The sequence below is a fragment of the Xiphophorus maculatus genome, chromosome 17 (genome assembly GCF_002775205.1).
Source record: "Xiphophorus maculatus strain JP 163 A chromosome 17, X_maculatus-5.0-male, whole genome shotgun sequence".
Lineage (NCBI taxonomy): Eukaryota > Metazoa > Chordata > Actinopteri > Cyprinodontiformes > Poeciliidae > Xiphophorus > Xiphophorus maculatus.
This window is the reverse complement of record NC_036459.1, coordinates 5,221,834-5,244,966: the sequence shown is the minus strand read 5'-3', so window position 1 is coordinate 5,244,966 and position 23,133 is coordinate 5,221,834.

Sequence of the window (23,133 nt, the reverse complement as noted above, 5' to 3'; positions counted from 1 at the left end):
CTGCAACACAACAGTGCCTGTACCTGGAAATCTGTCGGAAGCTTTCAGGTTGTCGCTCAGCTCTGAGTTTAGTATATAAAATGATGCCCGAGCATAGAAAACATGATGGCAGTTACTGAAATATCAGTAAGTTTGAATATTCGTCACTCATTAAAAGCTGTACCACACATAGTACCTCATGGCAGCTATTTGTGAACCTGTTCACTTAGTTTTCTAACACGTAAAATGAAGAAACACTTTATTGGTTTGCACTGCTACAACCACAGTTGGCAACAAATGGAAATTTTAATTGTTTTTCCAGCCGGCAAGAACACCGATTACAAATATAGATACACACACACACACACACACTATACATACATTTGTTTTGTTTTTTTGTTCTCTATTGTGGCAGCCGCATTGCAATCTATCATGAAGAGTGATTAGGATTAAACTGATCAATGCATGATGAAATATCCTCTGCTCAGTCGGTTGGCTTTGGAAGAGAAAATTAAATCTGTACTCTTAAGATCCCTGTTTTTGCTGTTTTGGTTCAAAATGTTGTGTAAAAAAAATATTTAGCATAAGAAACCTGAGTGGGAAGGTTTCCATTGACAGGACAGTTTTTCATTCAGATTTTTGCTGTGCCCTATTAACAGAAAAATAACATTATGCTAGAATCCTCATGTCATTTCATGATGCCTTATAAACTGTGTTTTGCTGTGGCTGAACTATAATCTGTGCTCCGTCTATAAAAGAGGGAGAGTAATCCTGGTGTGTCTGATGCTAGAGGACTTATTTGTGTGCAGGCGTGTGTCGGCGTGTGTGTGTGTCCACGCGCTCTTGTACTCCTTCCCATGTTTGAATGTAGCATTCAGACCAATATCCTCTGTTTCTGTCACATATGCAACAACACACACACAAAGCAAGACTGGATCTGTTAAAAGCCCCTCAGTCCGGTGTCATCCCCCTGCTTTTGTGCTGCTTATGGGTTCTGATTGTCCTAATTTTCATTTTAACCATATTCTCGTTTAACTTTTTTTTTTTCCACTTCTTCTATGATGTTCTTCCTTCTCTCCTGGACTGCATGTGCCCTTTAACAGCAGGTCATATGGAGTGGACGGTTGCCGTGCCAACAATCTGATGGGCTGTCAAGCAAAGTGCCAGAAAGCCTGCATGATAGCTCAGTTAGAATAATCCACGTCTGCATGATTTTGAGAGATGAAGCCTTATTTTATAGTAAATTCGCTTTGCCTGAGGGGCGTTCTGCGTGAGAGAAACTATACGTTTGCATACTATACTATGCATATCAGTGCATAACACATGACAAACTGAGACTTAATAAAAGTAGCGAAAATTATAGAGTGAGGCGGAAAAGTTGAGAGAAATATTTTGAGCGTTAGTGTCTGGAGGGTGGTAATGAAATTTGCCTTGACTTTATCAGAAGATTAAAAATCTTAAATCTTATAATTGATTTGACTTATCATCACTGTTGAATAACCTAAACCGACTGATTTTATACACAACAGAGTATAAAAAACAAAAATCAACTGGTCTTAAACACGATGTTTCAAGGTTTTTTCCAATATTTTTGTGTGACATATACACTTATGTTTAACAGATTGTTCTGTTAGAAGTTCAACTAAACTTATCACAGTTTTAGCTCTAAAGTCCTTCTTGATTTTTTTTTTTTTTTTTTTTTTTTTTGGAAGGGGGATTAAACATCTGTACAATAATGCGTCAAAGATCTGTGTTGATGGAAAACAAAAATCAGTTTATCCTAAATTTATTTTGGAAAATTCCAGAGCTAATGTGTTGTGTACACTAACCGAATCAAGAAAAGCTTTTCATTGTCTACTTTTCCTAAAATAAATTACTTGGTTGGATTCTAAGTAGTTTTCCCTTTCAGTATGTGTTTAACAAGTCCCATATGGCCAGCAGACAAACATTGATGGAGGCAGAGGGGGGAAAAAAAGAGAAAGAAAAAGGATGCATGCTGTGAGATGAAATAAGAAATTGAACAAAAATGTCAAGTCTAAACTGGAAGTACAGAGAATATACAAATTTGTATGCGTGATAGTGAGGCAGAGATGGAGAGGCAGATGGAGCGGGGAGGGGGGGAGCAAATTTAGTGACATCATTGGACTTGGTTTGTGTCTGCATGCATGTGTTGAGAGTAGATGTGAGTGTATTGGAGCCTGTGCTAGTTAGGGGGGAGGGCTGCGAGCAAAAGCAGTGACGTATTGTAATCTGCAATACTGAGAAGCCCAGCTGTGCTGAATCTGGGCTTATGTTACGTCATGCAAACTCACATATGCACACGCAGAATATCATGAGTCCTGCAGGAAGGCAGTTAGTGTGGGGAGAGGTCAGGAGAACTATTGCACGTGTGTATCTCGATTGGAGGGCATCATGCGGTCCTTACTTTGGCACGTATCACCTTGATTGCCAGATATCTGTTGACGACGAAGCCTTCCTCTCCCCGCAACCTCCTACCTACGCTCAGCCACTCTCATATGTGTTGCCGTGCACCCTGGAAAGGGCGCAGCAGTGCCAGATGGAGTCGTGGTCAGCCTCATATCGACAGCCATAATTTGGGCCCCACTTTCTCTGGCAACAATTTACCAAGGACTAAAATAACACTCCCTTTGACTGGAAATGTGCTCCTCTACCCAACCTTCTGATGGCACAATCTTTACAAAGAGCTGAAAAATACCTATTTACAGCTCCATGACCATATTTGGTGGTAACCTTTGGAAAAAGAAAAGAAGAAAAAACATTCACCTCAGAGCACCCTCCCATTTTTTTGATGTTTGCTTTAGCTTCTTTAACCTCATGGTCTTTGTACTTTTGATAAACATCAAATGGCTCAGAGAGGAGAAAAAAAACCGGTAACAAAATGGCTTCACGGTCTGAGAGGTCCAAGGCATTCCAGCTGAAAAGATGAGTGTTCAGATGCGTGTTAACCCACTCAGAAAGTTTATTCACAGCTGCTGTCAAGGCATGTTTAGCTTTGAGGCTGCCGCATAAGATCATTAAGCGTGATTGCATAATTATTTTTACTGTACGCATCACACATTAAGCTTATTGATTAGTAGAACAGAACGCACAAATATGGTGGTGTTGCCCATGTTTTTCTTGAGAGTACAAGTATGATTAGCACAAACGTTAGACAACATTTGTCCATTTTTCTTTGACTAAACCTGTACAGATCTGGCTGGCAGTTTTAATATCCATTGGATGTAATATCCTTTGGGGGTTTTAACTCTTCAACTCTTACAACACATATCTTAATTTTTTTATATATAAATATTGGGTACAGTTTGAATCAATTGTGAATTGTCAGAGTAAAAATTGTACAAAGAGCCACATAAAAACTAGCCTTTCACATTATGTTTTGGGATAATTTGAGCATCTTTGCAACGCTCTTTGACACTGAAACCCTCTCTACACATTCACAGAAGTCTGATGTAAGCATATGATGTTCAAGCGCAGTTGTAGGCAGAACAATCCTACAGTCAGTTCATGGTATAAATCCCTACGTCCCATATGGAAGCATCATGTGGGGTAGATGATTTTCTGCAGCAGGGTCAAGGAAGTTGGGTAGAGTTAATGAGAACAAGACGGAGCTAAATTCAGAGCAATCCTGGCAGAAAACCAACAAGAGGTTGTAGAAGATTTGTGTCTGGGTGGAGGGCAACCCTCCATCAGGACACAGCCAGACCTACAATTAAAAATATTCAATATCTAAATCCAAGAGGAAGCAAACAACATAATGAAATATTACAACCTGACAGTCAGACTCCAGACTGAAAATCTCTTGGTATTTTTCAGTCTCCCAGCATCCAGCACAGCTGTTTCATGGCACAATTTGTTTTGCTTAAATACGGAATCTTCTCCATTTCTGATCAAATGTTGGGTTTCAACGGTTATAAAACATGCATAATAATAAACCTCATAAGATGTGGATGTGTTTTTGTCTCTAGTGTTTTGATATTTGTGTGTCAAAGAAGACTCCTCTAATCCATGGTTTCACCTGTGTGTGGTTTTAGTGGCTGATGTTTGGCATGCACCGACTGTTTTTACTGCGCGTGCTTGTGACGACATGTATAGTGGTTCATGTGGGGATGTTTCTGTCAACAGTTCTTTTGAAGCCAGCCATAAAACTCTGATCTTTATCCAGGGCTTTAGTGGTTTGTCAAAATCTCTCCTCAAACATATGTTACAAAAAATATCTCAACCGTGCTATCTGAATGTAACATGTTGATGATAATAAAGTACATATTTTTGATGATTGAGTCACTGGCTGGATTTCAGACCCTAAATGTATTTATTAAGCTTGTTTATTTAGTCAAATGTGCTGCGTAATCGGTGAAGCAGCTTGCAAAATGCTACATTTACAAATTAAATCTACATTCTTGAAGTCGTATGAGAGAATATTCTTCATTCTTGGATGTAAACTTGACATAGACAACTGATTTTGCATTCAATCATAACTTATTGGCAACCAAAAAATATGTTTCTAAAGTTTAAAAGTTTGTAAATCCCATTATCTTTAAAGATATTCTAGGCATAAATACTTTGAACTTTGTGCTAATTACCAATATATATTTAATGTTTATATAAAATGGGGATAGCTGGTAAAGGTGCTAATACATTCAAAGTCTTTAGATCTTCACATGTGCTATTTGTGCTACTGTTGCCCCCTATTTATTTGAGGTATATCATTTATGCCTTAAGAGCTGAATTTGTCTCTGTGATATTCAAAGGAGAAGTGTAGGAGCATTTTGCTGCTCAGCTGGCTGGCAGTGTGCAGCAACATGCTGGGGATGGGTAGGATGATAAAAATCCTGGATGCTCTTCAGAACTGGAGAAAATGGCTCACTCTGATACTTTACCATCTTATTAAAAGAGTTTGAACCATCAGAGCAGAGTGGTGGTGGCTTTGAATCTGTCTTTTTGAAGCCTTGTTGTACCTTGATACTTGTCTAATACACAGAAACACATTTTATAAACAATCTTTGGGCTTGTGGTTTCTCTCTTTATTGTTTAAAGACAATAAAACAATTGTTTATTGTTTTATTCTGTTCATTCATTTTCACTTGATGTAGAAACCGCATTATCCTCAGAATTTCAAGATAATGTAAGAAGAGCAAACAAATTGAGCTTTTAATGGACTCCCGCATGTTTGGATTCAAACATAGAACAAAAAAACTACAGAAGTGAAATGGGTGAAGCAATAAAATGGAAACGCTCTTATCAATAAGGTGGGAAAAAAAGCCCTCACATCTCATTAAGACATGCAAAACTATAAGATTTGTATTTTGGAAAATAATCATCTTGGTTGGTCTAATATCCACAGGGTATGTTTACAAGCACATCGCTTTGTAATGCCCGGGGGTTGCAAAAAAACTTGACTTCCTAAAACCAATCCATCTTTTATTTTTGGATGCTTTCGCTATGACTCATAACTACTCATTTGAGCACTTTCACTTTGAAGGAGTTAAGTAGGCACTGTGTTTGGTTCCGTGCCAGCTTGGTATCTGCAGCTTTGGGTCGTGCCTGTTTTTCTTCCACTGCCTCTCGCTGGAGTCTGCAAACACTCCCAGGAGGCCAGCTGTGAACAGCCGAGTCCCCTCTTCGCTTCGCATCCGACTGACTCTACGGTGCCTTCAAATTGTGTACAGTGTCTGTGTTTATGTCCATAACAGGCCATAAAACTATGAATGAGTGCATTGAAATCTTGTTCAAACACACAGCAAACAATGCATTAAGATAACGATGAAAACGATGGTCAGTAATATTCAGAAAACATGTTGTAAAACCAGACGTAGAAGCATGATATCAAATACTACTATAGTAATGATCTTATTTAAAATCTTACAATACACCTATTTGGTTGTTTATACATGTCTTTCATATTTTGTCAAAATAAATTTAAGACTTCTCAGCTTAGTTGCTACATGTTCTGAGATTAATAAGCAACCTGGTGTTTTAAAAACAATCACATTTTACAAATATAAAGCACAGATTCATGTTGAAGCTGAATTTTGAATTTGTAGAGGCTAAAGATTCCTAGAAATGTGGCCTTTGTCATTTTCTTACATGGTCTTTGCATTGTCAATACCATATTACTGTAAATGAATACATTTGCTGTGATTTTTTTTTTAAATGTATTTTTTTTTTATTCTGTTCATTCATTTTCACTTGATGTAGAAACCGCATTATCCTCAGAATTTCAAGATAATGTAAGAAGAGCAAACAAATTGAGCTTTTAATGGACTCCCGCATGTTTGGATTCAAACATAGAACAAAAAAACTACAGAAGTGAAATGGGTGAAGCAATAAAATGGAAACGCTCTTATCAATAAGGTGGGGAAAAAAAGCCCTCACATCTCATTAAGACATGCAAAACTATAAGATTTGTATTTTGGAAAATAATCATTTTGGTTGGTGTGGCATTGCTGAATACAAGGCATCTCCCATGAGACTATTTAGCCACATAGCACACAATGTCCCTGCCTTGTTTTGAAAAGTCGTGAGTTACTGCCTCGAGATTCTGAAATTGTATCAATTTTGATCCTCCAAGTGGACAGGAAGGGAAGGATGAATGGAGAAGAGGAGGCTTATTCATTACCCAGTGAAAGAACGCTGCATTACTAGATGCAGATCATAATACACACACTCTCTCTTCCCAAGAAGGACAACTTTCCCCTCAGGAACCGACTGTACTCAAAGGTTGCTTGTTTATTTGATTGCTTTCCGAGCTCAACCGTCTATCAGACACGGCTGTTTTGCCTCCTAATTCGTGCATGTATCCATGATTTCAGCAAGTTAAGCCAGGAGCACCTTAATACATAAGAATGTAATTGAAAATACATCCAATTTCTCTTAAAAATGCTCCAAAGACCCTCCATTTTGTTTAAGTCAGGCCAGTTTGCTAGCCAGTCAAGCATGATAATATCAGGTCATCAAAGTAGGTATGGGTACTTTTGGTAGTGTGAGCAGGTAAAATATCGTTATTTCCACAATTGTAAGCAGAGAACAGCAAGAAGTGTTGTAAAATGTCCTAGTAGGTGACTGTTTTGATTTGGATTTGATAAAAACAATTTGGAGCAACTCCAGCTGATGACATGGTTCCCATATCCCCACTGACTGGAAACTTCTAGATGTCAAGCAACTTGGATTCTGGGAGTTTGGTTTCCAAAACAAATCCAAAACTTACTTTAATCTGAAAAGTTGCTTGTGTACCTATTCTGGTGACACTTTTTTCTTCCACTCAATTTTCCACTTCCCCTCAACATATGGGGGAAGTGGGGATGTTCAACACTTGAAACATTGTTTCAAATGTTGCCACACGTGGAATTTGACAGTCCTTGCCCATAACTCAGACACATCTGCGTGTGTTGGCTGTTGAAACACTGCATCCAGATCTCAAAGTCTTCTCCGGACTCTGAGTATCACTTTTGCTCGTGCACAATTTTCCACCGCACTTTTTCCTTCCACTTAATACATCTTCTGACAGCACTCTGAAGAGTCTGCTTTTTCCACAAAAGACCTTTGGCGGCCTACCCTCTTTGTGATGGGCCTCAGTGACCTTAACAGTGACGGCAACATTTCCGAAGCTTTTTCTAATATTCTATACTCCTGTGAAGTTGAATGTTGGGGTTTCAGCAGTCAAAGGACATAATCAAGAAAAACTGTGTTTTTCAATGAGCTGAACTTAATATTTTAGATGAAATCTTTAAAATGTGATTCAGAATACATCAACAACAATACAGAATCTGACTCTTTCCTTTATTATAATAGCTTCCTGTCATTAGCTTGAGGCGTGGAGGTGATCGAAATAGATGGACACTGGAATGCTATTCACATGGACAGAGACAGTAAGGTCGTTATTGCTCTGCCCACAGGAGAAAGACCTCTCCCAGGTCTCTTAAGTGCTTCTCCTTCTTCTTCTTCGCCATTATCAGGATCGTCTTGTCACCGCCGGCTGAGTAGAAGAAAGGCTCCATCACAGCACAAGTGGTATTGAGATGTGTCAAAGTCGCAGCAGGAGATGCCTGTCATGGTTGTGGATTTCTGATAGCCCCGTGTCGCAGGGAATCACATTGACTGTCCTTGATGAGCATGAAGGGATCAGAACAGTTTATCTTTAGTGAACATAATCTGCCAGGATTCCCTTGTCCACGATCACAAGGAAGATGGCTGCAGAAAGTTTCCAGGCAGGGTTTAAAAAAAACCCCCAAAACATTTCTTCTTTATCTGGGAGAGAGAAGCAGAGGCTGCTAATGAAGTTTTATGACTCGAACGCTGCCATACGGACTCCACATTTCAGCCCACAGTAGTCACGCTTGACTGTGTTTGTGCTTGCAGGCTGTGTGCTCACATACCATAATTAGTGTAATGAGTTATTTATAGCCAGCTGTGGAATTAGCTGTGGAATTGCCAGCCGGCCTCGGGGCTGATTAAGTCACTTGCCAATCAATTATTTATGGCTTCCTGAAGACGAGTAGCTTGTCGTCTTTTGTATGCAGCGTCATGGCAACACAACAGGAAGCAGAAAACCCGCGGAGAGGAAGCACACCCTGCGATGGAATCGGCCGAGTCTCCCGTTTGCACCGTTCTTGCTTGCAGAGCTCTAATATAAACCATACTTTTATTAGCACCCCTCTATGAACTCACTAGGCCCAATAAAAGGTGTTTATGTTCTGTTTGAGAGAAAATAAATTGGATGATTGAAAAAAGATTAATCCCTGTTGGTGAGACAGAGGAACAGTCTGAGCATAAAAATTCAGCTTTTCTCATGTAATCACTGAAACCAAATAGAGGAGATATTAATTTATCATATTGGCAATAAACTACTCATTAAAAGTTGGATTGTTTACTATAACTCTCTGCAGTTCCTCCCCATTTTACTTTTGCACTTTTGCATGTTAATACAGTTGGCATAAAACTTGCCCAGAGTGAGTATTTTAGGGTACATTTCAAGATTAACTTTTTTGGTTGTGCTAAGTCTTTCATATACCTTTTTATAAGAAGAAAAAATACAGTTTTGTTCCATTGACTCGTAGAATTTTTAAAATGCAAGTTTTCTTACCGATAACTATGTTTAGCTAAATTCATGATAATTTGTGGAGTTAGAATTAGCAATAATATATATAAAAACTTAATCTCTCACCCACCTATTCTCCTCCATCTTAAAAGGTAATTCCACTTTAACCTCAAGTTTGTATTCTGCAAAGATGTTTCCGCTGCTCTGTGTTTATGAGAAGCTGGATGGTTTCTGGAGTCTCCATCCACACTCTGCACATGAGATCTTGCCTGGCCTAACACATTAATCCAATACTTTTTTAAAAAGAACGTTATTTTGCATACAAGGGACCCAGGTGATTTACAAAATGGCTGTGACGTTTAGGAAAGGAGCTGAAAAAGAGCCAATCAATTATTAACTCTCGCCCTACCGGACTGTTTCTGATCTGATGCAACTTAACTTCTACTCTGCATTGCAGAAAAGTATTTCCGGTTATATTACAGGCTTCCTGTGAGGAAGAGTGAATCACCACCCTGCCAATCAAACTAAAAGATTTCTTTTTTCTTTTCTACTCACTCGGGTAATATGTAAATACAAGTTCCTGTCGTTACATTTCCCCTCAAAAATTACAACAGGTAATCAAATAAAAAAATATTTTTGCTATTGTAGGTGCAAACCTCCCAGTCTCCTACCAGTCAGAAAAACACTCTCATGCACCAGTCAGGCATGGAGATAACACACACCAGCTCACCCCAACCACACCAAGACGGTTCTGTTGTTGCTGGGGGTTTTTTTCTTTTCCCCATAATAAAGTAACCAGATGAAGTCGATCCTTTGCATGTCAGCGGGGCTAGAGTGACGCTTTGAGATGAATTTCAATCAGTCTGTCTCACTCCCACACAGCTAGTTGGCTTCTGGCTGTGTGGGAGGTCCACAGGACATTGCCACGGGCTGCATCTTCACAGATCTGCCACCCAAATCAAATCAAAAATTCTCTGCTGTCGCCTTTTTCCATCGTTAGTTTTTGTGTTTTTTGTTTTGTTTTTTCTCTTATTTGCACAAAATGCAAAGCTTTAAGTTTTCAAAGTTCCCCCAACACAACATGCGGAAAACCTCCTTGCAGCACCACAGGGTTGTGAAAAGTAATTGCCCCCAGTAAATTTAGCTTCCTCAAATGATCAAGCATGAATTGCATTTTGTATTTTCTGAGGTTATCGTTGCCTGACATGATTTTGTTTATCTGAAACATTCAAGTTTGACGAAGAAGCAAGCGATCATTAAGGGTGCGAATACTTTTTTTTTCCACACCACTGGAACTGAGGGAAGGATTTTTTACCAAATTAAAAAAAAATATAGAAGTAATTCCATTTTGAACAATAAACTCAGCAATTGCTGCTAATCCACATATAAGCTGATCATTTTGTTTTGAAGATTGACTCAACAAAGCATTATCTCTTCATTTTTTTCCCCCTTGTAAATGATTGATGGCGTTTCTGTCACTGAAGGACATCTGTTGGCTGGAAGCTCATCAATCTCAGGATGTCTGCTTGCCGCCTAACCTTGGCCGTGTTTCTCTTTCCTACCTGCTGTCCGCGTGTTTGCGGTCGGCTCATCACGTTCTCATTTTCGCATCGTTTCTGGAGGATGTAGAAGCGGGACTGGGCCACTTGAAACATTTATATCCACCGCTACGAGATAAAAGCTTGCTGAAATGCGGCATTGTTTGTTCCGACGTTCGCAAAACAAGCACAACACCTATGCATAACCGAATACAAGTGCAAACATTCAAAACAAACAGGTTTATTGTGACTATTCTGAAAGAGTGCTTTGTGTGTTCATGTATTCCTATGTGGACATAAGAGAGGACCTTTATCTGCAAGGACAAACATGTCTTCTATCACAGGAAGTGATCGCCTGCAACTATTCTTAGTAAGTACACATAAATCAAATCTTCTTAGCTCTCAATATCTGTAAGGACACAGATCCCATTCACAATTATATTTGATTCACAAATACTAATAGAAAACATGGGATATTTTTGTTGGAATCCTTTCGGTCCTGCAGAGCCAGCTGGATTTGTTGTCGTGTCTCGTAAAAGTAAGTCTTAGCCCTTAAAAGTTTCCTTTCGTTACAACAAAATTCTGTGTTTTGGGATTTTATGTGACTGGTCGACATAAAGTGGTGCTGCCGTGAGGCTCATGACTTCTATAAAGAAGCTGCAAAGATCTGCTTAGGTGGAGAATCTAGGCAGTTGTGTCGTTACAAGTCTGACCTCGGAGGAAGAGTGACCAAAAGAAGCTTGAAGTTTGCCATGAGGTCTCGTAAACTTTGAGGTCTGTGAACATTGTGTTCTGATCAGATAAAATCAAAAATGGACCTTTTGGCATAGCTGCAAAATGTTACGATGGGAAACTAATACGGAATATGAAATTGCCCTTTGTAGATTTTGGTTGCATTATCTTAAAACTGTGCATTGCTGTATTTTACATTTATGTTCTGCCTTGCACTGGTTTTGCCCAATGAAAGGCGATAGTGTGTGTGAAAATGTGAAAATCTGTAATCAACACATACATGCACCTGTTTTATCACACACTTTTCGTCTCCTGAAAAACAGTCGGCCTTTATTTTTGCATCGTCATTCATTTTCTGGAACTATCCAAAACAATTAAGCTTTTTTTTTTACATCTAGTAACACTTAATTGTCGTGTCTCTTTATTGTCATACATTGACATTGAACTGGTTCACATTTCTCTTCAAAGCGCTCTCACAAACATAAAATGTGGCCTTTACCTCTGACATGTTCCCTGTGGCAAATGAAGAGCGACATGTCCAATCAGCTGCTGGCTTTGTTTGTTACTAAAATTAAAATAAGGGAATTTTGACTTCTCATAATAAGTCTCAGAATTTAAAAATCATTTATTAATATGCACTCATGCAGCTTTGAAAGAAGCCTCCAGATACACAAACACATAAATAGTCATTTCTCCTTGTTCACTCCAATAAAATCAATCGGAGAGAGTTCAAGGCAAGTGTACGATGGGAACGACAATGTCTTGGCAGTCATTATCCAAACCGAGGGGGCCTGGTTCTCATTACTGTTTATCCTCGCAGAACCTACCAGATCTGTGTACACATATGCACACAAGTTATACTCATGGGTGGCTTCTCGCTAATGTGGGACCTGGTTAAAATGTTTTTGAGTGGAAAACACACAGTGTCAGCACAGCAGCTTATAAAATGTCCCCAGAATTCCTGTATCAGCAGCTTGCAGCCGTTCTCAGAGGGAGGATGAGTGCAGTCTTAAAAATGTATTACACACCATTTGTGCTGCGTATTTCAGCAGCCAGAATGTCACAGCATTTATGTGTGTGTGTTTCTTGCCTACTCCCTCAAAGCTCTATGAATGTGTTGCCGCCTTTTGATCTTCAAATTTAACACTTTCACATAAATGATTGTTTGGTCCCCCTTACAGTAAAAGAAAAAAACAGTAAAAAACATGAGATACTTTTCTGGCTTGCTTAGCATGGCCAACCCGCTCACTGCAGACATTTTCATGCATTCATATGACAAAAACTACAGTTTTGTGTTTCATTTGTAATGTACTTGACATGGAATAAGAGTCGCCCGGTTCATCGCCTTGGAAACAGCAGAACGGCTGGTCGAGCTAGCAGCTCTGCATATTAGTGACGTTATCAATTGGGTTCAAGTTAGGATAGAATCAGTATGTTCACTGGCTTCCAAATGTATTTATACTCATCGAGCTGTTTGCACTTTAATGTACTTTATTGGGATTTTACTGTATGTTCTTTGATGAATAATGTTACATAGCGGTGAATTGAAAGCAATACTTTACATTGTTTTCAAACTTACTCTGAAATCGTCAAAATTTGGCATGCGTTTGATTTTAACTTCCTTTACAAATTGAATAACTTAATGCTCGTAATAAAGTGACATTTCTAGTTTGCCAAAATTCATGTGGGGGACACGGCAAACATGTTGAGGATTTACTTAAAGATGATCATTTGGCCGACATGCTGCTGTTTAAGAACTAATCTTCTGTATCTGTTCTATTATAATTGGACTCTTGTCCAAATATTATTTTTCTTTTAACATAATCCAAAATTATTTCAAAATATTACAGTTTAGGTTGCCGGATTTGTAGGGCATATTGTAGCTCTGACAGTGTTTTTATGTGATGTGCAACTTTTGCTCTTTTTTTGTTTGTTTGGATTATTAGAAAAATACTCATAATCTTCAAATAAACCTTATCCAACAACCTTTTACAGAATCTGGCCATTCACTAAAAGTTGGGTTAGAACAAGTGTGAATTTTAATTTTAAACATCAGAAAGCAACTGTTGGTGTCCAGTTTGGTAACTGTAACTACTGTAATTTACATAAAGATTTTCCACCTTTGAGACTATCTTACATTCTGATCTCATATTGCAATACTACATACACTTCATTAAAATCTTTGAACTTTATGCCAGAAAGTTTACTCTGGCAATTATTAATATCTCAAATGTCCTCTGTGCCTGTGTGTATATTTACTTATGTGTTGGAATGATAATGTTAATGAGCAGCGAGCATGTGCCTCTTGGTTATTTATAAAGTGTTTTGTGCTCAAGGGTATGCGGGCCTCCCTCACTATCTTGTTACATTCATGTCCCAGTGAGGACACCCAACACACTCCTGTTGCTTTCCAGGGTTATCCTGAATCTGACAGGAAATGCATAAGCCTATTGGTTACACATTGCTTTAGGTAACCACCAGTTAAAGAAGTTGTTTTTGGTTTGGTTTGCTTAAATCATCATCTTGTGTAAGGTTTCTTTTACGTAAAAGCACACTATTTTGCTCATGAAAAGTAAAAGTGCATCAAGAAGACAGTGTGGACCCCAGAATAAGTAATAATAGATCTTGAGTCATCTGTTTTGAACATGAATGAAATTTAAATGGTGAAACTCTGGGAGTGTTATCATGGTAGCAGCTTGTTATGGTGTGGTCTGGGTGGCCATTCATCAAAGTTGTAGGAAATGAAGCAGAATGAAGCACACTGCACAGAAAACCTTGCTTGCATGCCGTTGTGCTTATAAGATGATCAAATTCTTCTTTATATTCTGGGTGGAACTGATGGTAGAGGTGCAGAATCCATTATGGAAGACGGAATGGTTCAGATGTGATATCAATGGCAATAGCGTTATGGTATGGTTAGGAAAGCAATTTGAGATAAACCTACTCAGTGAGTACTAGACGGTGTCATCATAAATGTTTCACACTGAACTGATGTGATCCAGCCATGTTCAGAGTTCTTGATGTCCTGGATGAGGCCCAATCATCTTAACTGGCCTTAAAAGGAGCCGAGGAATGCGATGTCCTTTCCTGGGACAGAGTTTGCTGGTCACAGTGAATCTTGCCTTTTAAGATTAAGGTTCAGCTGGCAGTAAATTTTGTAAAGGTTACAATAACTTTTAAAGGCGTTATGCACAAAGACTGATGTGCTCAGAAATTAATGACGCACACTTGTATGTGTGGTAAGTTGATGTAGACAGAGCTGTCAGGCTGTCAGTGAGTGATGCTACCTTTGATTCTATCGCAGGGGTCACATCGTCTCTACAGGTGTGCTGCTTCCTATTGTGTTCCCATGGTGACAGTTCATACAATAAAAAGGAGAAGCCACTCTGGTCTGTTCATAGCAATAAGCTATGTTTGTCCTTCGTTACCACACCTTACAGAAACAAATATACACTTTACACTCCACCTGCACCTTGATGGCGTTTGCTCCATGTCCAATCAGTTGTGTGCACCAAACCTGCGTTTTGAATTATATTGTTGCAGCGCGAATGACGTTTGAGTTACGGGTTTATACGGGCTAAGCTTCTCTGGCATACAAGTTAACTTGCTGGAAAATAGGACACTGTATTGAGATATTTACCAATCACATCACCGTGGATTACCAGATGCAGCCACAGCACATCAGGACATTAGATATGAAAATTAACTGGAGGATTTGCAAACAATAAAAACCTTCCCCCTGATGTCTGTTGGTGCTCAGCTCGGGCAGTGCAGGGCTTCGCACTTGGCGGGAGAAACTGTGCTGATCACCAGAGTGCTGCCATGGATTTTTGGGTCTTTCTGAGGACAGAAGATGTGTTACTTTTGCTAACTAGATTTCACAGGCAAGCTGCTTCCTTCATTTGACAAAACTTTCAGTCTTGAGAATGTGAAAAATTGCACTAATCAGATGAAATATTTCACACTGACATATGAATTATTTGTTCTGCCGTGTCTCCTATCCCAGCTTGTTAAGTCACAGGCAGCCATTTAAATCATAATTTCCTCTTTGCTCCAGCAGTCTAACTTTTGTACTTGAAATATTTATTTTTTAATCCACTGCTTCTGTGTCATCTGCACTTTGTTGGGGGAGGTTGGATGAACCGACTGAACTGGGAGCAGTTGAGATTTAAGGCGTTTCATTCTCCCCTGCTGCTGAAGGGAAATCGAGCTTTTCTTAAGCATGCTATTGACTTGGAAGTTCCACTTACGGCATTTTCATTTACAGCTACAGAGATTTTGCTTTTCAAGATGAAAACATACAATCAGAGATTGGAAATAAAGTAAGAAACATTTCTGTTGTTTGCTCCCACAATTCTTGTTCAAGGAGGAATCTGCCAGTGGTACCTGGGGGAAGTTTTGTCTGTGTGACTCATCAATCACAGTCAGTTGTTAATCAGAGGATCCTTGCTTTTGACAAGTTCAGTCCAGCTGACAGGGGAATTTTTCATCTTGTTGTGTAATCAGAGTGAAGATGTCAAACATCTGTTTCTTCAAAATATTTCATTTGTCGGGGCCAAATGAAGGGTATACCACATATAGATTGGTTTCTCATGAATCGTTTATCCAACTAGCAGATTATAAATGACTGTATGGTTCAAGAACCAATACTAGTAGCTGAAACTGTGTAAAAATTACGTGTATGTGGGACTTTAATGCCTTAAGGAGTTATGTGGTCTTGAATACTCTTTAAAGTATAAATTTAGCTTTATTTTCTCCATTGAGCAGCATGGAGAAAATAAATTGTTTCCCATTCTCTTAAAAAGAAAAACCTAATAATGCCTATATGCAGTAGTTTTGCAGAATTTCACTTTAACACTTATCAGTACTTAATTTATTTTTTTTATTTGCTGACTGAATGCCATGACTTTTCTGGTCCCTACACAAATCATACAGTGCACATGTTGCATTGTTCCTGTGGTTCTCAAACCAGGTTTGTTTGAGATGTCAAGCAAAGAACTTGTATAGTTTTTTTTTTATGTTTTAGTTTTCATTTCACAAGTAGATATTGAAGTCCACAAACTGCTTTTCGGAAGCCCAGATGCAAAAAGGCAGTGAAATTGTTCTATACTGCACTTCTAAACTTAGAAATGTTACTGAGGAGATGTATAAAATTTGAGAATTGTTTTTAGAATTGCAATAAATACATGTTTTCTGGGGGGGGGGTTCTGTTCCACTCTTTGCAGAACCATGCATATTTTCTGAGAACTACCTACAACTTTGCTTTTTTTATTGTCTTGAATGATAAATGAATGAATAACACAATGACTAATACACATCTTCGAGGTGCAGCCAATCAGTGCCAAGGAAAATAAATGTAACTCATAGATTGGATGATTTGTAATCGTCAGCCAATGGTGCATCAAGCAGCATTGCGCTTACATATCTCAGTTTCTGAAGCTCTATTTCCTTTTGAATATTGTCGATATGGACTATGGGAAAATCCACAAATAGGCCGGATTTTCCACGAATAACTTGGTCACATTTCACAGAAAAATTTACATTGACTGGCATTGCAGAAATTGAACTTATTATTTTTTTATGTAGGGAAACTAGGTTTGCATTGAAAAAATTGGAACCACTGAAACGCTGTGAGATGGTTATGCTTTTACTGAGCATCGCAAGCAGAAAAGTGACATGTGAACTGTTCGTGCATGCTTAAGAGTTGCACTTATACAGCTGTACTGTATAAGTGCAGCTACTATCCGAGTACAAACTTGTGACTCAGGATGATTTATGTTTTAATTATGATCTTATGGGGTAGAAATAAAGCTGTAGGAGATGCAAATCAGTCTCATTATTTCCCTGTGTGTGTTGGGTAATAATACATTTGCTGCACAGTCTCAAACTACCCTGCATTTGTGTCAAGATTTCTTTTCTTTTTCTTAGTTTAGATAAGTGTCAGCTACATGTCTGCGATGTCACAGTCCTCCTCCACAGCTTTCGACTGCTGAAAATCACAGCCATCAATGAAAGCCTGTCCCATTGTTACAGTTTGCTTTTTATCTACTGAGAACTGATTATATGCTTGTTCCACCCCATTTGCTCTCATTTTTTCCTGACAGGCACACTCGCTCTGTATCAACACCTATTTCTCTCAGGCTGACTCATGGTTCACATGGTATTGCTGCCAGAGCATAATCAATTTACAGGCAGATTTGTGCCCACACACCAGTGTTGGCTGCTGGAAAAAAAAAAAAGAAGCAAAGTATGAAGTTTTTAATACAGTTCAATTCAGTTCATCAATTATCTAGAAATGTCATCTTGGGACTCCTTAACAAGACAAAGGGATCCAATTCGGAGGCGGTCAAATCCAGCACTAAAGTGCTGATGTTTTAGACATTTTCCTAGTCCAGCATACCTTTAACAAATGAATGGTTCATTAGGAAGATGCTGCAGAACTTGAGGACATGTTAAAGGTCATAAACATTGCGGCAGAAGTAAAATAATATGACATGAAGACAATCACCTAATGTTAAATGTAACACATTTTTAACGAGCCACTTTGTTGCTTTAGGCACTTTGACTTTTGTCATATTTAATCATCCTCAATTTAATTATCGTTTACCTGATCCCCATGTTCTTGCGTTTAAGAGTGTAATTTCTCCATTCTCCTCCATCTGGTAATGCTCCCCTGCAGTTAATTGGACTTATTTGTCCATTATTTTAACTAATCAGCTCTATGAGTATATTTGCCCTCTTTCATTCACTCTTTATGAAGCAAGATGGCGTTTAACCATCTTTCTCCTGAGTTTCTAATTCGTCTTATGTGCCATGTTTTGGCTTGTTGATATTCTGTTGCTGTGTTTGTTTTTCATTGTGTAAACTTTGGACTCCTAATTTAATAAACTATAATTTCTCATATAATTCTACCTATCTCCTGCCCTTGTTTGGGTCTGCAACTGAAGTTTATTCAGTTCATAAACTGAATTAGCAATATTTACGTAAAAACCAAGGCACCCTGACCTTCGCATTCATCCCTATAAGTCACTGTATTTTCATGAAAAATACATTGTTGCTCTTCACTTTGTAGTTACTTCCCTAAAAAGAAAAAAATGTCAGTCTCAGGTCAATAAACTTTTTGATGTTCCTCTACAAAGCCTTTTTTTTCTGTAGGCTGGAACTGGTAACAAATCGCAATATGTTACAAATTAAATTATCAGTTCATTATGTGAAAAAAGAGTGAAAAATGCTTTCAGGCACTTCAGCAAACTGTTACACATTGAACAAATCATTAACGACAGTTGTTTTTTTCCCCCAGAGGTCTAGTTTGTAACCTGTAGCAAAACAGTAGAGGCTGTAATGTCTGAACTATTCAAGCAGTTGCAACCAGAACAAGATTTGTCACTATCAAGTCATTGTTTTTCAGCGATCATATAAAGGTCGCACTTTAATGAATATTTGTATTTATATTCTCTGAATACTCCATAAAAAATAGACATTTAAAACCAAAAGACCTACCTGACTGATGCTAACGAAAAATCAAACCTCAAGTATTGCAACTAAAAAAAGTAAAAGCAAACGACTTTATAGCTACCAGCAGTTCAACAAATTTTACCTGGTCTTCACATCTATCCAGGAGTAAAATATAATCTGGGACAAAATGGCAGCTGACCTGTTTTGGAAACGATTCTTCTCCAAAGGTTGTATTACATCCAGACATTTTACATTTGTTGATGTGTCACATTGCTTAGATAAACCCACAGCTTGTAATGCATCATTTTGTTTTTGTGAAAAAGTAATGCATTTGAAGGGTCAGTGTTTATGCAACTCTTTTCTGATTTATCTAAGCAAAGTGTTACAACCATGAATGTTGCAAACAGGCATTTGGAATCCATCTATTCTCTTTTACTCTCCTGCATTTTGCATCTTGCAAGAGCCACCACTGCCACAAACACTACTCACATAAAGTATGTTGGGAATCCTTTTCTTCCACATTCGCACCTAAAGCGTCAGCAGCTCTTGCCCACACACCAATAACTTAGCTTTTGTGCTCCCGAAGAAATCAATCGGTTGCTACTTAGAAGTGAGAACGATTTAATTAAATAAATGGAGGACATCGGTTCCAGAGTTGGGGAATACACATGAAATGGACAAGAGCGTGGTGGACAATCTGTCGTTTGGATGCCCACCCTCACTGCAGCTGTGAGTCAGTCACCTTTTGAAACACTTCTGACTCCTGAACGCCTGTGAGCACGCCTACACACACACACATGCACTCTCCCCCACAGTCCATCAGGTGTGTGACTAAGCATGCCATTGTCTGTGTAACAGAGGATGAGCCTCAGTAGTTCACTTGTCTCCCCATCCTTGATGTTACACTAACATTTGCACATATTTATACATGCACACACTCTTATTCTCCATCTCTCTATTTCTCTCTCACACACACGTGTATACACCCCCCCACACACACGCACACACACACAAAGCCCTTCCCTGTTTCCCATCTGTCACCCTCTACTCAGCAGACAGCCGTGTCGCCTGTCAAAAGTGCTGGTCATTGATTGCTACTGTAAGAAGGAACGAGTCATGTGGGATTGGGTTTCCAAAGACTGCAGCAAACGGCATGGCTGGTGTGGGGAGTGGCAGCTGTTTGCATATAGTGCTTGTTTTATATGGACCAGCTGTCTAAAAGCCCCCATTGTAAGTGGTTACAGACTGATCTCTCCCTAAAAAAAGTCTCTAGAATTAGTAGATTCATTAGTCAAAAACTAGACAGAAAAGAGTGACTTATGTTTCATTTAATTACCTTTTCCAAAACCCACACCACGTTTCAGTATTGTCCGCCAATCTGAATTGCCAGACATAATTCAAACTCTTGTAAGTAGCCTCCTACGTCTCTTTGCCAAATTGGCAACCTGCCTGTGTTTAGCGAGTATTCCATCCTGTTTATCTACTGTTTCAAAAAAGCCACTATAGCTCTTACAACTTTGCCTGATTTTACTGAAGACCTTCAGAGACTTAAATAAAGGACTGTATTATTTTTACTCTACTCAACATGGAAGAGATCCAGTTGTCCAACTTTGTACTTGAGGGTAAATCCAAATCCAGACAAGAACTGCATCGCTCATGTTCGATCCCACCACTGGCTTGAGTTATTGTTGATGTTCTTCAGTTGACCACGGGATCAAAAATAGAAACAGACATATAAAAACTAAGAAACCCAAACATTTTCCATTTGCTGGTACAATAATTAAGCAGTACAAACCAAGTTAATTTTGTAATTTAGGTGACATGATTTAGAAACTGTTGATTCCATACTTGACTTAAGAGAATTATTTGCCACCTTTCTTACAGGACTTGGTTATCCCAAATCTTTTTCTTTTTTTTTTCTTTCAACCCGCTTATCAGCACCTGCTGATCAAATGGCAAATTGACCAAATACAATCACCAGCTAACTTCTCAGAGCATCTAATACCTTCAACAATCCAGGTTTTTATTTTTTATTTTTTTTGGGGGGTGGGGGGGTTGTGTGTGTGAAGCAACAGCAGTACCAGTCTCTTAAACTGCTACTCCTAGCTCCATTGTGGAAAACTGCCATCATTTTAAGTTTAATTTAATGGCAGTTTCATTATATTCATTTTGCTGCAGATGTTAAGATCGTGGAATACAAAGACTGGAACCTTCCATCGTCCTCGTAAATGGATCCCTGGAGTAACCATATTGATTTATTTGAGTAACCCCGTCTTAGCTTTAACGCTACACGGTCATGTCTGGATGAGCATCATGTTCCATGTTTTCTGAGAAAGGATCACTGGCTGACAACAGAAGGAGGAGGAAAAGGAGGCTAAAACCGGAGTAAGTCTCCATGTCCCGCTGCATCCTCAGGTTACTCACCGGCTTCATTTATTATTGCTGGCCCTCATCCATTATGAATTAGCAGGTACAATGCCCCATCGCTTTGGAACCGATGCTACCATTTCTTCCCTCCCCTATCTTTGCTGCTAAGGCCACAACCATCACCGCTGCCGTCCTGCCAGAAACCTCCACTGTGCAGGAGCTTTTCTGCCATATCCCTGGGCTGTGACCTACATAAAAGGAGAACAGGGACGAAGTCTCGCAGAGGTGGAGGAAAGATCAGGATGGTGAGACAGAACAGACAAGGGAAAGAAAAACACGGAATGAAATAATGCTGAGCAGTGATTCAGCGGGACGTAGATAAGATTTAAAAAACATTCCAGTGTTATGTGGACTTCACATCTGTTTTATCTAGCTTGGTGTTCCTTTCAGTAAATCATTCCCATTCCACATCAGCACAGTTTATACCTTAAGCAAATAACCTGTCCTTAAGGATAGCAATTAGCATCTACTAAAAGTGGCACAAAGCCATCTTGCAGCATTTCGAGGAGAGTGTTCCTGATAATAATACTAATGATGACATGCAGCTCCTATCCAGTCTCCAACATGACTCTCCTCTGTCCTTTTTTTTACCATTTATAGCAAGGAGATCCTTGATGCTGTTGCTGCTGCTCTGGGGAATGTATTTAGTCACTGCTCCCCTGCGTTTGACAGCCAAGAAGCATATGTTTGACATTGGGAAATAAACTGTAAGGAACCCATGTTTTGTTACAGCCTGAAACACATCAGTGTCCTGCTGTTTGCTTGTTCAAACCTGAAGTGAACAATATAAACTGTTAGGGTTAGCAGCAAAAAAATACACACATATATTGCAGGGAATCTGGACATCCTCACCACAAGTTCATTGGTTTGTTCAATTATAATCCGGTTAAAAAATGTTTGCCATTTCACAGATTTCTGACTTTTTTTCTTGTGACTCAGATCAATAAAAAATCTGTTAAAATGGGGTCTGATGGAACCCTGAGGATTAGTGGTGGGACTAATAATAACTTGATTAAATGTTTTAATCAAGTTAATTACAGGGTCGGTAATTATTTTAAGTTTAATTGCACTTTAATCAAAAATCATATGTATCAACAACAACAAAAAAACCATTTATTTTTAAAACCACATTTTTTGCTGCTAAATTATTAAATAATACAACCCCATAATGAATGCATATGTGTTTTTAATCTATTATTCAGGTTGTTCAGCCATCAAGCATTTCAGGAACCTCTGATAATTCATGTAACTTCTGTGAAAAAGTACTGCTTTATAAATGTGGACTGTGAACGCTGACAATAGTGGTGGGGACGTCTCTGCTAGCTGCAACATATTTACAATTACTTCCCTGATAGGCAGACTCCTTATTGTGCACAACCATAGTTTTTCCAGCATCCCATCATGTTGTTTGTTTGAAAGCAAAAATGAACAGTCATCAGACCTATTTGTGGTGAGCGAAAATGCAACTTTCCAAAAATGACTACCAAACAAGATTGAATAAAGAAAAAAAATGATTCACTGAAAACAGATTTTTCTATTCTGTTCAGGTTATTTGTGTTTTAATTTTAAGGTTTGTTTGGATTCATTAATGATAAGCTGGAAAAAACAGCAAAATTAGAAGCATGTCCAAGGAGCAGATTTGAGTAAACCAAAGATTTGAGATGATGTTTGAGGTCAGTGGAGCTATGATTTTCAATTCCTGAAGGATTTATGTAAAGTCAAGCCGACACAATATCTTCCTTTGCAGCGATGTCCTATAATTTTCCCTTGGCAGGTTTTATTTCTCCAACTGCAGTCAGTGCTTATTACAATATGTCCTGCCAAGGTGTCCTTGAGCAGAATCCTATAAGTTACAAAGGAGAACCTTGTTAGATAAGTGTCTGAAATATTCATGCAAAAATATCTCATCCCAGTCCTAGCTCCTTTTGGACAGCTCTGCACAATCTT